Raw genomic sequence first — 13,143 nt, forward strand, 5'->3', positions numbered from 1 at the left:
GGCTCACCAAGTATGTATGTATTGAAGGTAACATCTGTGATCCTCCCATGACAACAACAATCTGTTATTACTGCCATGAGGTAAAAAGTCATCTTCTACAGACATGAACAAACAAAATAAAGGCAGAAGCCTATCCGATTTGAATAACTGTCAACACTGTTCACAGTGAGGAGTTTATGCTTTGATGCAGGAGGTGATGGAGGATAACATGGCGACACCAAGGCCAGAGACCTCCAAAGGCCCCATCTTTGACCACCCTCTGTCCCCTGCAGTGTTTGATAGACAACTCAAAATGATGAAAGGTAGGGAGCTGTCGGCCATGGAGCATTTTAAGCTACTTTGATCCTAGTAATGCTATCTTCAAATTAGCCCTGGATTGAGTTAAATATCAACCAAAAGGAACGGAACGGCACTCGTAAAATTATCCCTAAGAGCATAGGAGAGATTTAATAGTTCAGTGGTTACAGTAACCACTAACCTGGAAGAAAAATCAATATCTACACAGTGTTAGAATCACACCAAGGGCTCCTGGAGCTGAGCCATTGCAGAGAAAAATAAACCCGGATTTGTTAGAGTAGAAAGTCAGAATGTGGTAGGAGGTCGAACACAAATACACTCTGGGCTCTTTTGTCCAGAAACCCAAGAAGATGTTCTTCTTTCAGGATCTGAGCATTTTTTAAAAGCATAGAATTTACAGAGCTGGAAGTGACCTCAGCAATCACTGAGTCCAGCCCCTTCCTTTTACAGATGAGGAAATAGTGGCCCAGAAAGATTATTCAACTTGCTCCCATTCACACAGCTGATTTGGTGAGATTTCCTCCGTGCCACACGGCTCATGCCCAGTGTAGGAGTCTATGAATGACACCACAGCTGTTTACTGAGCACCTTCATGGAAGGTACTCTGCTAAGGCTTCGAGAAGCATAAAGAAAGCTGAGTCAGTCTCTGCCCTATCTCTCTTTGCTGGAGAGAAGATGAAACCACACAATGGATTACCCAGCATTCAGTGGTTAAGAAGCAATGTAAGACAACAATAAAAGAGACGTCCTAAAGCAAAATATGATTTTGGGTGTGTGTCTTCTCTCCAAAAAAGTCATCTCTGCCCACCTAGTAAGTAGGCTATGGACACGGGGATACCCCTGCTCTCTGCATTGTTACTTCCACTTAGCACGACAGTTTATATCCCAGTTTCTTTTCTAGAGGAAGTGCAAGAGATGCAAGGTGCCAAGAATGGGAGCCTATATGGACATGCAGAATCATTTTTGTCTCAACCTTGAGTATAAGCAGTTGCCCTAACTGGAGTCCGGCACAACCTAGGGAAAAGACTCCATCTGTACTTGCGTCTGGAAGAAGGCCCAGACAAGGAAGAGTGAGTGCCATCTCTTTGCATTCACTAAATATTAAATGTTAATATGTCCTTAATATAATCATAACCCTGGAGAACCATAGAGTTCCAGGCAAATATATATATACCTACATACACGTGTATATCATCTTTCTGCTTTGTACTATTTAATTCGACCCTTGTTGAAATTCCAGGGATAACGTTACCTTTTAGATAAAGTTTCATTATCTTGTCACCCACACAAAAAGCATCACATGAAATAAAGAAACAGGAGCATGCTGTACCCCCTCCAGGACTAGAGAAGAAGGTGGTGGAATCTGACTTAGAGACTGATAGCTAAAAACTAAGTCTGGCTGCTGAAAACTAGCAATGTCTATGCAATAATGCATATGCCCCCATGTAAACTCCTTATCTTGCCTTCCACTCCTTCAAGTTTTCATATTCATGGCTCCCTGTGGAACCCAGAGAGGTATACTTCTTGAAAGTCTTTGTTAATAGTCTATTCACTCCCTTACTGTTCTCGGGCACAGCACAAATGACATGTGCTGGCAAAAGGTGAGATAGTGCGTTTGCATTTCAGAGTGTCACTTCCTTATGAATCCATCCGTTTTGTTTGCAGCACTCTGCCGCTGTCCTAGCCAGCTTCTAGGAGCCTGGCGCCCCGATGGAAGAAGAACTTCATTTTATAAAAATGGTGGCAAATTCGATTAGTGATTTTAGCGGCACATTAAGCAGGTTATTATTAGACAGAACTGACATTTCGCATGCAGAAATAATCTTTACTTGAAAGCCAAGTGTCATTCAAAAGAGAGAGAAATTATTTAGGATTTTTTAAAACATCAAAGAAATCCCCTGAAAACCTATCCTTATAAATGCCTCAATCAGTTTAGGAAGCAGGGCTAGAACTGATGATGCCTTTGGTTTCTCTTTGATGCAAACAATGGTACCAGAATGGAATGGCTTTGGGAAGTGCTCATAAGCAGTGGTCAGAAAGTAGATTCTTCTAAATCCACAGCTAGACCCTGGCGCTGATGGGCCAAAACCTAGCCGAAGGTCAGTATTATTCACTCACAACGCACACCACAAAGACCTCCCCTCTTGCTCCATCCAAACAGAATCTCACCCTCCTGCTGTATACACAGATATTGCAGCAGTAACTGAGCCGCTTGAAGAGTCTTTCACTGTATATGCCTTTGGAGGTACACATTTGGCTCAGCAGAAGCTAAACATTTTTAAGAGCATAGTAAGAAATAGGCCAGAAAACATGAAAGCCTCATAGCTCTTTAGAAAACTTGATGGTCTTACTGGTACGACTCCCTGTGATACGGTTCAGTTGTAATAACAATGGAAAGTGTATCAGTGCAAACTGCTGATGAAACATCAGAAAATGTAGCCAAGGGTCTTTTAAACACGTTTAAGAACTGTTCTTTTGAACTGTACCTCTTAGCCTTGGAAAACCTCTTCAAGATTTTAAACAGGGCTTCGGATGAACTGCAGAGTAAGAACCTGAAATTATCTTGTGCACTGGAATCAATATCAAGCAATATTTTCTCTTTGAGAGAAATTCAATCTGACAGACAAGAGTAGGAGCAATAAGGACGCTGGGACCCTGGCTACGACGCTCGCCTTAGAAACACGCGGCAAAGCAGTACAAATTAGGTGATGTCGCTAAAGGCAGAAAACCAGAGTGACAGAATAAAATGTTATCTGAGCTTCAGAATACTTCATTATCACTACCACAGGTCACTAAGCTTCACAAAATGCATCCATCAGCCTTGATAGCCATTTGTGGGCCACTGCTGGTGGCTAGACGGCGCAGCGACAAACGCCCAGCCCCTCCATCACGGAAACCAGGGTTCCAACAGAGGCCTGGGTGCACAGACCAAGGTTTGTTAGTCTCAAAGTGCTCTCTAGTGGCCAGACGAACACAAAATTATCCAACACACGGGAGTCACTTGGGGACAGGATTCAGAAGTAAAGAGTTGTGTTGGAAAGGCAAGGGAGAGAGCTACCAATGCAGTCTGCCTCTCCCGGATGGTGGGAACGGTTTATGAGCAAACTTGCCTTTCCTAGTCATTGTGCCGCTGCCCTTAAAACACTTACAATAAATAATTAAACTCAGCTGTGCAGTTTCTAGACTGTGTATTAGATACTTATCAAATTAATGGGGAAGCATTTAGGTCTAAATTAATCCTTGTGCATTTCTAGTACGTTCAACGGTGAATGGTATTTCCAAGGGTAACTCGCGGTACATTTGGCGTGTCCATCTCTCCGGCTACGCAGGTGTTCGGTGCTGTGCTCCAAAGCCATCCTGGGAGCAAAAGTAACTCTTTGGGGACCATGATAAGGTGCAACACGAGGCTTGGTGGAAGGGATCACTCCTCAAGCACCTGCATGTTCTAGTCACGGTCCCATATTTTATCTCTAGAATTCATGTAATCCTCACAAAACTCTTCTGATGTAGGAATCATTATCCGTTGTTCCGCCCACATAAGGCAGGGCTTGACAAACTTTACCTGTAAAGGGCCAGAGAGTAAATATTTTAGGCTTTGAGGGCAACACCGTCTTTGCTCTGAATGTGCATCTACTCAGCTCTGCTGTTGCGGTGTAAAAAGCCACCAAGGATGGCAGGTGAACAAATGAGAGTAGCTGTGGCCAATAAAACTTTATTTACAGGCACTGAAATGTGAATTCACATGCCTCAAAGTATTGTTCTTCTTTTGGTTTCATTTCAGCCATTTAAAAATGTAAAAACGATCCTTAGCTCAAGGGCCATATATAAAAAAAAAAAAAAAGCAGCAAGAGTATGCCAAAACAGTGGCTGATCTTATCCAAGATCTTATCCTGGCTCTTAAAGCTTAAAAGCTACTTTTCTTTCTATTTCCACTCCCGACAGCCTTTCCCTAATAGTCCAGATTACCCGGATCCAGGTTTAACTGGGGAGGGGTAATGTGATTTTTTTCAGAGACGAATGTTTTTACATGTGGGGGGGTGGGTACAGATTGCAGGAAAAAGTATAGATTAACATTTCACAATATCATTCCCCTACACGTTCTAAAAATACGTGTTTAAGCATCTATCATATGCCCAGCACCTGGTCTACACTGGTGAAGAAAACAGACAGCACCTCTGCCCTTCCAGAGATTAGCGTGGGTGGGAGAGGGCCATAGCTGACAAGAAAACAAATTTATATGTCGTATGATTTGTGAGAAGAGCTGTGATGTCGGGGCAAGAGTTCCACCCAACCAGGGACCCTTATAAAGACCCAGAGGCTGGAGAGAGCTCAGTTTGTACCAGGAGCAAAGTGAGACTGCCCAGAATGGCCTAGACACAAGGCGAGAGGCACAGAAACACGATGAGGCTGAGGAGAGGGCAGGACTCAGACCACAGAAACGACAATGAGCTGCTCTGAGCGCGCTAGGAACCCACACAAGCAATTTAAACACAGAGTGGCGTGATCCAGTGTATATTCCGGAAAGACAACTCAGCTGCGGGAAGGAGGACCGAGAGGGAGGGGACTCGCCAGGGGCTGTCACAGAAGTCCTACAAGATAGGATGTGATGGCTCAGGCTCGGACGAGGTGGCAGCAGAGATGGAGATAAATGGGCAGATCTTAGACACTTCGTAGGTAAAATTAAAGAAGTGGGTGCAGACGTTGGGGGAGTGAAGAACGAAGCTCGACTCCCGGAGTTCTGGCTTGAGCAGCTGGGTGGGATGGAGATGGCATTTTCTGAGACAGGGAAACCTGGCTGGGCACGAGGGTGATGGTCAATATTAAGTCTAGAGTTCCGTTTGGGGAGGATGGTGTTTGGGATGCCGCCAAGGCTCCTGAGTGGAGGTCCCAGGTGAGCACACTCCCCCTGCCCCAGGCTTCCTGCTTTCGCTACCTTGCACCTGCCACAGCAGGAATGACAGGAAGCTCTGGGCATCGGACAAGCCCGGACCACTTCAAACAAACCAAAGGGTGCGTAGGTGATGGTGAACGGGGTGCCCATAAAGGGACAGGAACGCTGAGGGAAAAGGGACCGTTCCACCAAAGCCTGTGCGTATGGAGTTACTGTTGCCATGGGGACTGCACTGCGGGTATGTTTGATAAGTACAGGAATAGTTCATAAACTGCAGGACGGATTACCAGCAGCATTCCTGACAAGAAGCTAGTGCAGAGCGTGACCCAAAGATGAGAGTGAAACTTGAGGGACAGAAGAGGTCAAGCTTAGCTGCCAGGTGAATTGCTATCCAAAGGAGTCCTCTAATTCTACCTCCTGGTCCTTAAACTCATTGAAACAATGCTTTCGGGACAATGAGTTCTATCACTTCCCTCACACAGCCTCAGTTTCCTCACCTTTCAAAAGTAGTAGCTGGCAGAGATTCTTACCCTAGGGTCATGGGTCGTGGATCCCTCTGGATGAGACCAGGCCTGCTAGACAGACTTTAGGAGAGCAGGACTCCCTCGCCCATCCCAATCATTTGCAGAAATGTTCTGTGTATTTGTGTGTACACAGGAATTTCCCCATGACCCAAGGGATTCCCTAAAAACTCCTCCAGCTCCAATGTTCTTTAAGACTATTATTCCAATGCTGGGCATGGTGGCTCATGCCTGTAATCTTAGCACTCTGGGAGGCCTAGGTGGGAGGATCACTTGAGGCCAGGAGTTGGAGACCAGCCTGGGCAATACAGTGAGACCCCATCTCTACAAAGACTAAAAAAAAAATTAGCTTGTGGTGGTGCATACCTGTAGTCCTAGCTACTCGGGAGGCTGAGGTGGGAGGATGGCTTGAGCCCAGGAGCTCCAGGACATGGTGAGCTGTGATCATCACACCACTGCACTCCAGCCTGGGCTGGAAAGAAAACAACCTCCTTTCCTATCTGGCTGACAGAGTGATACGCAGTCTCTAAAAAAAAAAAAAAAAAGAATCTGCCAGTAGCCTTGAGGCTTCTCTGGAAATATGTGCATACAGCTGGCATACAATTTTGGAGAATTATCAGTCATCCAGCCACACACATCCTAGGGCTTCACAGACCCACGGCTAAGGGCCCCTGCTGTGGAGACGCAAAACCCGTGCTTGGTGTGATCTTATTTCAGAAGCAGGGGAGACCCTGGGCGTTTCTGGGAGAGGATGATGGACTTCAAACATTGAACGTGCTCATCTGTTCTGGAAGCCTCAGAGTGAGGAGAACTAGCAAAAGGCAAGTAAGCCAGCGTCAAATCCCAGTTCTACTTCTAACAGCCTGTTCTCACTTCTTAATTCCGGCGCCATTTTCTTCTCTTGAAAAAATGGCATTAATACTTACCCTGCTTTCTTCACAGGGCTGTCGCGAGGCTCTGCTAAGACGTGAAAGTACTGTACGTCGAAAAGCGTAGTATGTGTTCGTTGGACACCCCATGTATGGCCTGACACCGGCCCGCCGTGGACGACAGGTGCAGACCTTGGTGAAGGAGACAAATACGAGGCATTGCTCGTAGCCCACACTCAAAGGCAGGAAGCCTGCCTCTAGTTGTAGCCATAGAAGAAACAGGTGAAACTAAGAAATGCAGAACAGCTGAGATGTTTTTAAAAAGGAAAGAAACTCACACATAAAAAACATAGGCCTGATAGTGAACAAAACGTGCTTGTGCAGTAACTACTGCCACGAGGGCATTTGCACACTCCAAAGGGCTCTCCGGAGGAGTTGGGCAGGCACCGCCCGTGAACACCAGTCCTGGGGCCCAGTGACCACCAGCTGCTCTTCTCAGCTCACACTCCTCGGTTTAGGTTTTCCTCTCCTCCGCCTGGAAACGTATTCTTATTTGAGTCAATATAATTGATCTCGATTTCGCTATGGGAAGGTCACATTTGTAATCTATCATTACAAATGATGTTTTTGCTGTTCTAGATTGTTATACACCATGGAATACGGAATGTGAAAAATCTACTCCAATTCCTCACCTCCTGTAGACACAGCACAAATCGTTTCCACTGATGTTTCTGCCAAAAGACCCATCAGAGGAAGGTGGAGAAAGAACATAACCCCCCCAACAATGGAGCACCCACAGTTGGCTGGCACACAGCAATGTCAAATAGCTTTGTTGTATTGCTCTTGGCCAGGTTCTCTTTCCGTTATTTTTGATACTCCCAGGTCTATGATTTTTTAATATAAAAAATTTTATTCAAAAAAAGTTAGAATAATTTTTTTAGTGTGGGAAAGTATTACATTAATATAACCAATGCTTTCTGTTTCATGCACGGAACAGGAGACAAAGCAAACCAATCTCACATTGCTTTAGAAGAATTTGGATTACATTTTTGAATTCAGGCCTGTATGATCAACTGAGATAATAACTAAAAATGTACCAGGATTTTTCTCTGACAATTACAGATATTGTATTGAATTCATTAGTACTTGAGTCATCAAATAGGAGATTATATCTGGTGAAAATAATGAGTTTAGTGATCACATGGAAACCAGTTGACACATGCTAGGTCATATTTCTTGTATCAAGGCTTGAAGCCAAAGAAAATATTAATAGGTGTATGTGGACTTTTATTCATCATAAACTGACATCCAGCGATATCATCAGTAGGCTCACCAGATTCCTGTTTCCAGGAGAGAGTAAACATTCTAGGTGTGACTCTAAAATAATAAGATTGATTGTTGTGGAGTCTGTCTCATTACTTTATAATCAAATTGCATGGCCTCTCGAAATGATTCACCTTGTTCTTAATTTGACAGTTTTACTTCAAAAAAAATTGAAATATTGATTGTTACTATACAAATTGTTACTATACAAATTTTATTTTACTTGCACCTTTCAGTATTTTTAAATATATTTTGTCCATTAACCAACCAGAGCTCCTCCTTGTCTGGTAGATTTTACACTTTTAGTTAATCTTACTTTCTAGAAATGATAAAACCAGTGATGGGACTGGCATATGTCAGAAACATCTTAAATGTTTACACAACATCATCATCATCATCATCATCATCATCACTAAGATTTGCTGAGCACTTCACATGTGTTATATCAATTAATTATCACAAAAATTCAGCAGGGATATAACTATTCCCATTTCACGGATTCGAAAATTCACAGAAGTAACTCCCCCAGGCCACATGGATATGAGGTGGAGTCAGGAGTCAAACCCAGACTCTTTAACTTCTACATCATGCTGTCATCAAAAAGCGGTAGACAAAGTACACGTCCACATAATGGAGACATGGTAACCGGGAAGAATCCTGAATTTTAAGAATATTTAATAATATGGGAAATGTTCATAATATGTTAAAGAAAAGAGAAAAATTTGTTGAGTATTGCTGTGTGCCAGACATCGCCGTAAGTTGCTATACATACATTTAATTATATATAGCATTTAATCCTCATTTAATCCTCATATTAACTGATAGCATGATTAATTCTATTATTATCTCCATTTTACAAACGTCAGAACGAGTCCGAGATTTAAGAAGATTGGCCAAGATCACACAGCTAATACATCGCAGAGCCAGGATTTGGACTTGGGTTAATTTGACTCCAGGGCTCACGCACTCAACCCACTGTGCTGTATTGTGTCTCAGGACACAAAATTATACGCACAGCATGACGGTAATTTGGGCAGTATATGCATCCACACCTCACACATATATGTGCACCCATGCAGGGGAGGAAAGGGACAGGAAGGAAACACATGAAACATTTAAAAGTGGTCATCCCAAAGGGTCAGATCATGGATGATTTTTATCGTCTGCTCTATACCTTCCTATATTTTCCAATTTTTCTCCAATGAAAATTTATTTTTTAATCAATAAAAACACTGATAATATAAAACAAACATAATACACCGTGCCTTCTGGGTCCCGCATTCCATCCTCAGCCTCTTCTTGCACACTCGCTCCATCTCCTGACCTTAGTGGAAACCAAGCCGACATAGAGCTCGTATGTAGAAGGGACTGTTGCTGCTCCAGACTGTCACTTCCCGCCCTTCTCCTTTGGGACTCAGCAGTTGTCAGTACTACTTTGCCCTCCAATTGGACCTGGTGTCTCTGCCTCGGGTTCCCTCATCATCTTTCTTGAGGGCTTTAACGTCTGCATGGATCATCCACCCGACACCCTGGCCCATCAGTTCATTGGCTCCCTATGGCCAACAAATAATCTTTTTATTCACCCATGAATGAGGAGAGAGGGGCAAGGTGAAGAAAATGATTGGCTGTGGAGACTAATCTGGGGAAGAAATGTGAAGAAAGGAAAGGGCCAATGGAGATCAAGACACTGAGAGTTGAATGTCGTGATAAGGGTGAAATACAGCCTGCCCAGACACACTCGCCTGAACTGACCCAGGAACCAGCTCCATGTCTGCACCCAGAGCTTGAACTTGGCCAGATTCACACAACAGAGCAAATTGGCTTCACTTTAAAATTCATGATCCTGAACCCAAAATGAGCTTTTATTATAACCCAGCAACCCAATGCTCTTTTGCTAGTAAGATGACTGCCCCTGCCTCCCAGAAGACCACTTCTTCTCCCTTCTCAAGCCCTCCACCCTTCCTGGTGGTTTCCTTACACCCTCCAGCCACTTAACCTTGTACTTGGTCAAGAAAATAGGATCCATCAGAAAATGGCTCCTCCCCTTCCCACCATCAGATGCCCAAACTCACCTGCACCTATGCTGTTTTCTATTTTTCCCCTCCTTTAGCAACTGGAGAAACAACTTCCTTTCTTATCAAAAGTCAGTCATTCCATGTGTTTTCTGGATCCCATCCCTTCTCAAGAAATTTGCATCTTAGTTATCCTTTTTTGAAAAACCTGCAATACCAGTTTTTCCTTAGTTCATTTCCTGTTGCCTAATAACACAGAATCCTCCATCATTCAGCATGACAGCATGTTCCAGACAAGGCCAAGAGTTAGGATAAACGATGGGACCGTGTTTCTTTGGAATCAGCTAGGGTCAGAATTAGTTCTCTAGGTCCATACCCACATCCTGCCTCAGGTTGTCCATACAAAAGGATCCCTCTGCTCCTGGAGCACTGTCCTTGTGGGTCATCCAAGAAGACAGGAATGGCACATGCATCATCTCTTCTAGAAACCAGGTGCCCTGGCTGGATAGGATGCTTTCTTGTTGAGGTAGGGTGCACTGACATGGGAAACACCATGGTGACATGGTGTCCTCTTATGCTCATTCTAAACCAGTTGGAAAAGTTACAGGGAAATCCATCCAGCCTCCCAAAGCTGACCTCATCAGGTGCCAATTGCTATACATTCGTTCATGAGATAAGTGAGAGACAGGATAAGGATGGGGTATTGTGCATACTGGCCATTTCCTCTGGCTCTGGCCACACACTCTCAGCATGCCAGCAGCTAAAGATTATTGTCCTTCAACCTCTGTCTATTATTGGACAATACACTGAACATGCTCCCTGACAGTCCCTTCCCTGGGAAGGTTTATCCCCAGACAGTTATATGGATCTCCAGGCGCCACGCCTTTTCAGGAGTTCCAGGTGGTTTCACTCCAGAGATTTCTGCCCAACTCTCTGCCCCCCACTTACCATGACAGATGGGATCAAGTTCCTGGACCCAGAAAGCTGCTACTGCAGCTTCATCTCACACATTGGAGGAGACAAAGGAGTGATTACAGAAAAGTGAGAGTGATCAGCAGAGTAGGATATGGCAAGCCATCATCTTAGCAAGAGACAACACTCTGTCTCACAGCCGCCCACTCAGAGGAACCTGGGAAACCTGAGCTTGCTCTCAGAGAGCACTGCAGCACTGCCCAAGACCCTCCCAGGAGTAGTTACCTTCTCTTGACCAACGGGAAGACAGAAGGGCAGAAAAAGAAGAGTTGGCTCTGAACGGGATGATGAAAACCAACGAGAAAGAAGGGAAATGGTTCACACCATCCCTTGCACCAGTCATCCTCAAAATGTGGTCCGTACACCAGCGCCTGTCTTTGAACCATTTCCTAAGTATGTGTGACAAACACAGAAATTGAGAGTAATCGTTTAGGTAGAAACAGTTAAAGCAATTTGACAGAGTCATCCTCTGTCTGTTCAATCTAACAATAAACACTTGGGACATGTAGTTCATCTGTCTTTTTTTTTCCTAGAAATTCATTTTATGGTATTTTACAAAATAAAGATTTGACACAGATTTGGGGGGAATCCCTGGTCCTTCTTCTCAGATTCTTTGAGAAGCACTCCTTTAGGCTAGTATTTGTAGCATTCACAATGAGAGCACTTTCTTTTTCTGGTACAAACACCCCCATATCCTGCCCTCCTCTGCCACAGGCTTACCTGAGCGCCGTCTGCATACCCCAAGCCAGAAAGGAACAGGTTCTTTGGAGAGGAAGAGTATGACGATAATAGAAGAAAAAGGAAAGAATGGTACTTAATATCTATTTATGATTTAAATCCTGCCCCTTTTTTCTTAAAGGACAGGAAAGACAATGAATAGGATATGTTTGGGAGTAAACGACCAAACATAGGAGATTGTTCTAGATGGAAAGAGACTAAAGAGACATGATAACTATTAATAAATTTAATGTGTGGCCCTTGATTAGATGCTGGATATTAAGGGAATAATCAGGGAAAATTGAATATGGATGGACCAATGGTAAACTTCATAGTCTTGCTAATAGCGCTATGGTTATGGAGACCTCCTCAGTCTTAAGAGTACAGAGTACTTAGGAGTGACGTATCTTGATGTATCATGATGTCTATTATTCTCAAATGGTTCAAAGGAAGTAGTATGTACCCACATACACATGTACCCACATACAGATTGACTAAGCAAAGGTGGCCAAAAATTACCAATTGGTGATTCTAGATAAAAGATATCTTCACTACTCTTTCAACTTTTCTGTAGTTTTGAAATTTTCGAAATAATAAGTTGAGGGGACTATTACATTTCTCATGGGTGATGGTTTATGGCAACCAACACATTTTTCACAGATAGTAAGCCTATACTTGTTTTCTGACAAATTAACTGATTATGAACAAATTGGTTGACTTTTGTTGAGCTCACATCTTAAGTGGGTAGATATAAGAGATATAAGAATATATACCCTCTAGAAACCGGAAGGAAACTGAATAGACCACCCACCTGAAATCCAGATCCCTTTGGGAAGAAGGACACCATACTCACATATTGCTGCTCATATATTCCATCCTCCCTCTGGGACCATCTAGACTCAAGACATGTCATTGGACAGATTTCCCCTAAAACCAACACTCACACACACACACACACACACACACACACACTAACAGGCACACACACACGTGCACACCACACAGAACAAGTATGTTTCTGAGTTTCAACTAACATGTCTTTTAGTGCTAAAAGACCAGTATCCCAGATTTAGATTCAGCATTCTTTTTGAAATTATAATGACGTGCTGTGTGGTGGATAGTTTCAGGTGTCAACATGACTGGATTAAGGAACACAAAACCTGGTAAAGTGTTATCTTGGAGTGTGTCTGTGAGGGTGTTTCCCGAGGGGACTGACACGTGAGTCTGAGTGGATTAGGTGGAGAAGAGTCATCCTCAATATGAGCGGGCACCGTTCACTCTGCTGGGGGCCCAGAGAGAACAAAAACAGAGAAAAGGCAAGCATGTTGATCCATCTGCTAGAGCTGAGATAAACTCTTCCTTTCCTGTCCTGGGACGACAGCCCCAGACTCCCCAGCTCTTGGACTTCAGGGCTTGCCCCAGCAGCCACGCAGGCTCCCAGGCCTTCGGCGTCAGACTGAGGGTCCCACCATCGGCTTCCCTGGTCCTGAGGCCTTCAGACTCAGCCTGAGCCACGTGACCAGCGTCTCCAGCTTACAGAC

The sequence above is a fragment of the Propithecus coquereli genome, unplaced genomic scaffold (assembly GCF_000956105.1).
Source record: "Propithecus coquereli isolate 6110/MARCELLA unplaced genomic scaffold, Pcoq_1.0 Scaffold543, whole genome shotgun sequence".
Lineage (NCBI taxonomy): Eukaryota > Metazoa > Chordata > Mammalia > Primates > Indriidae > Propithecus > Propithecus coquereli.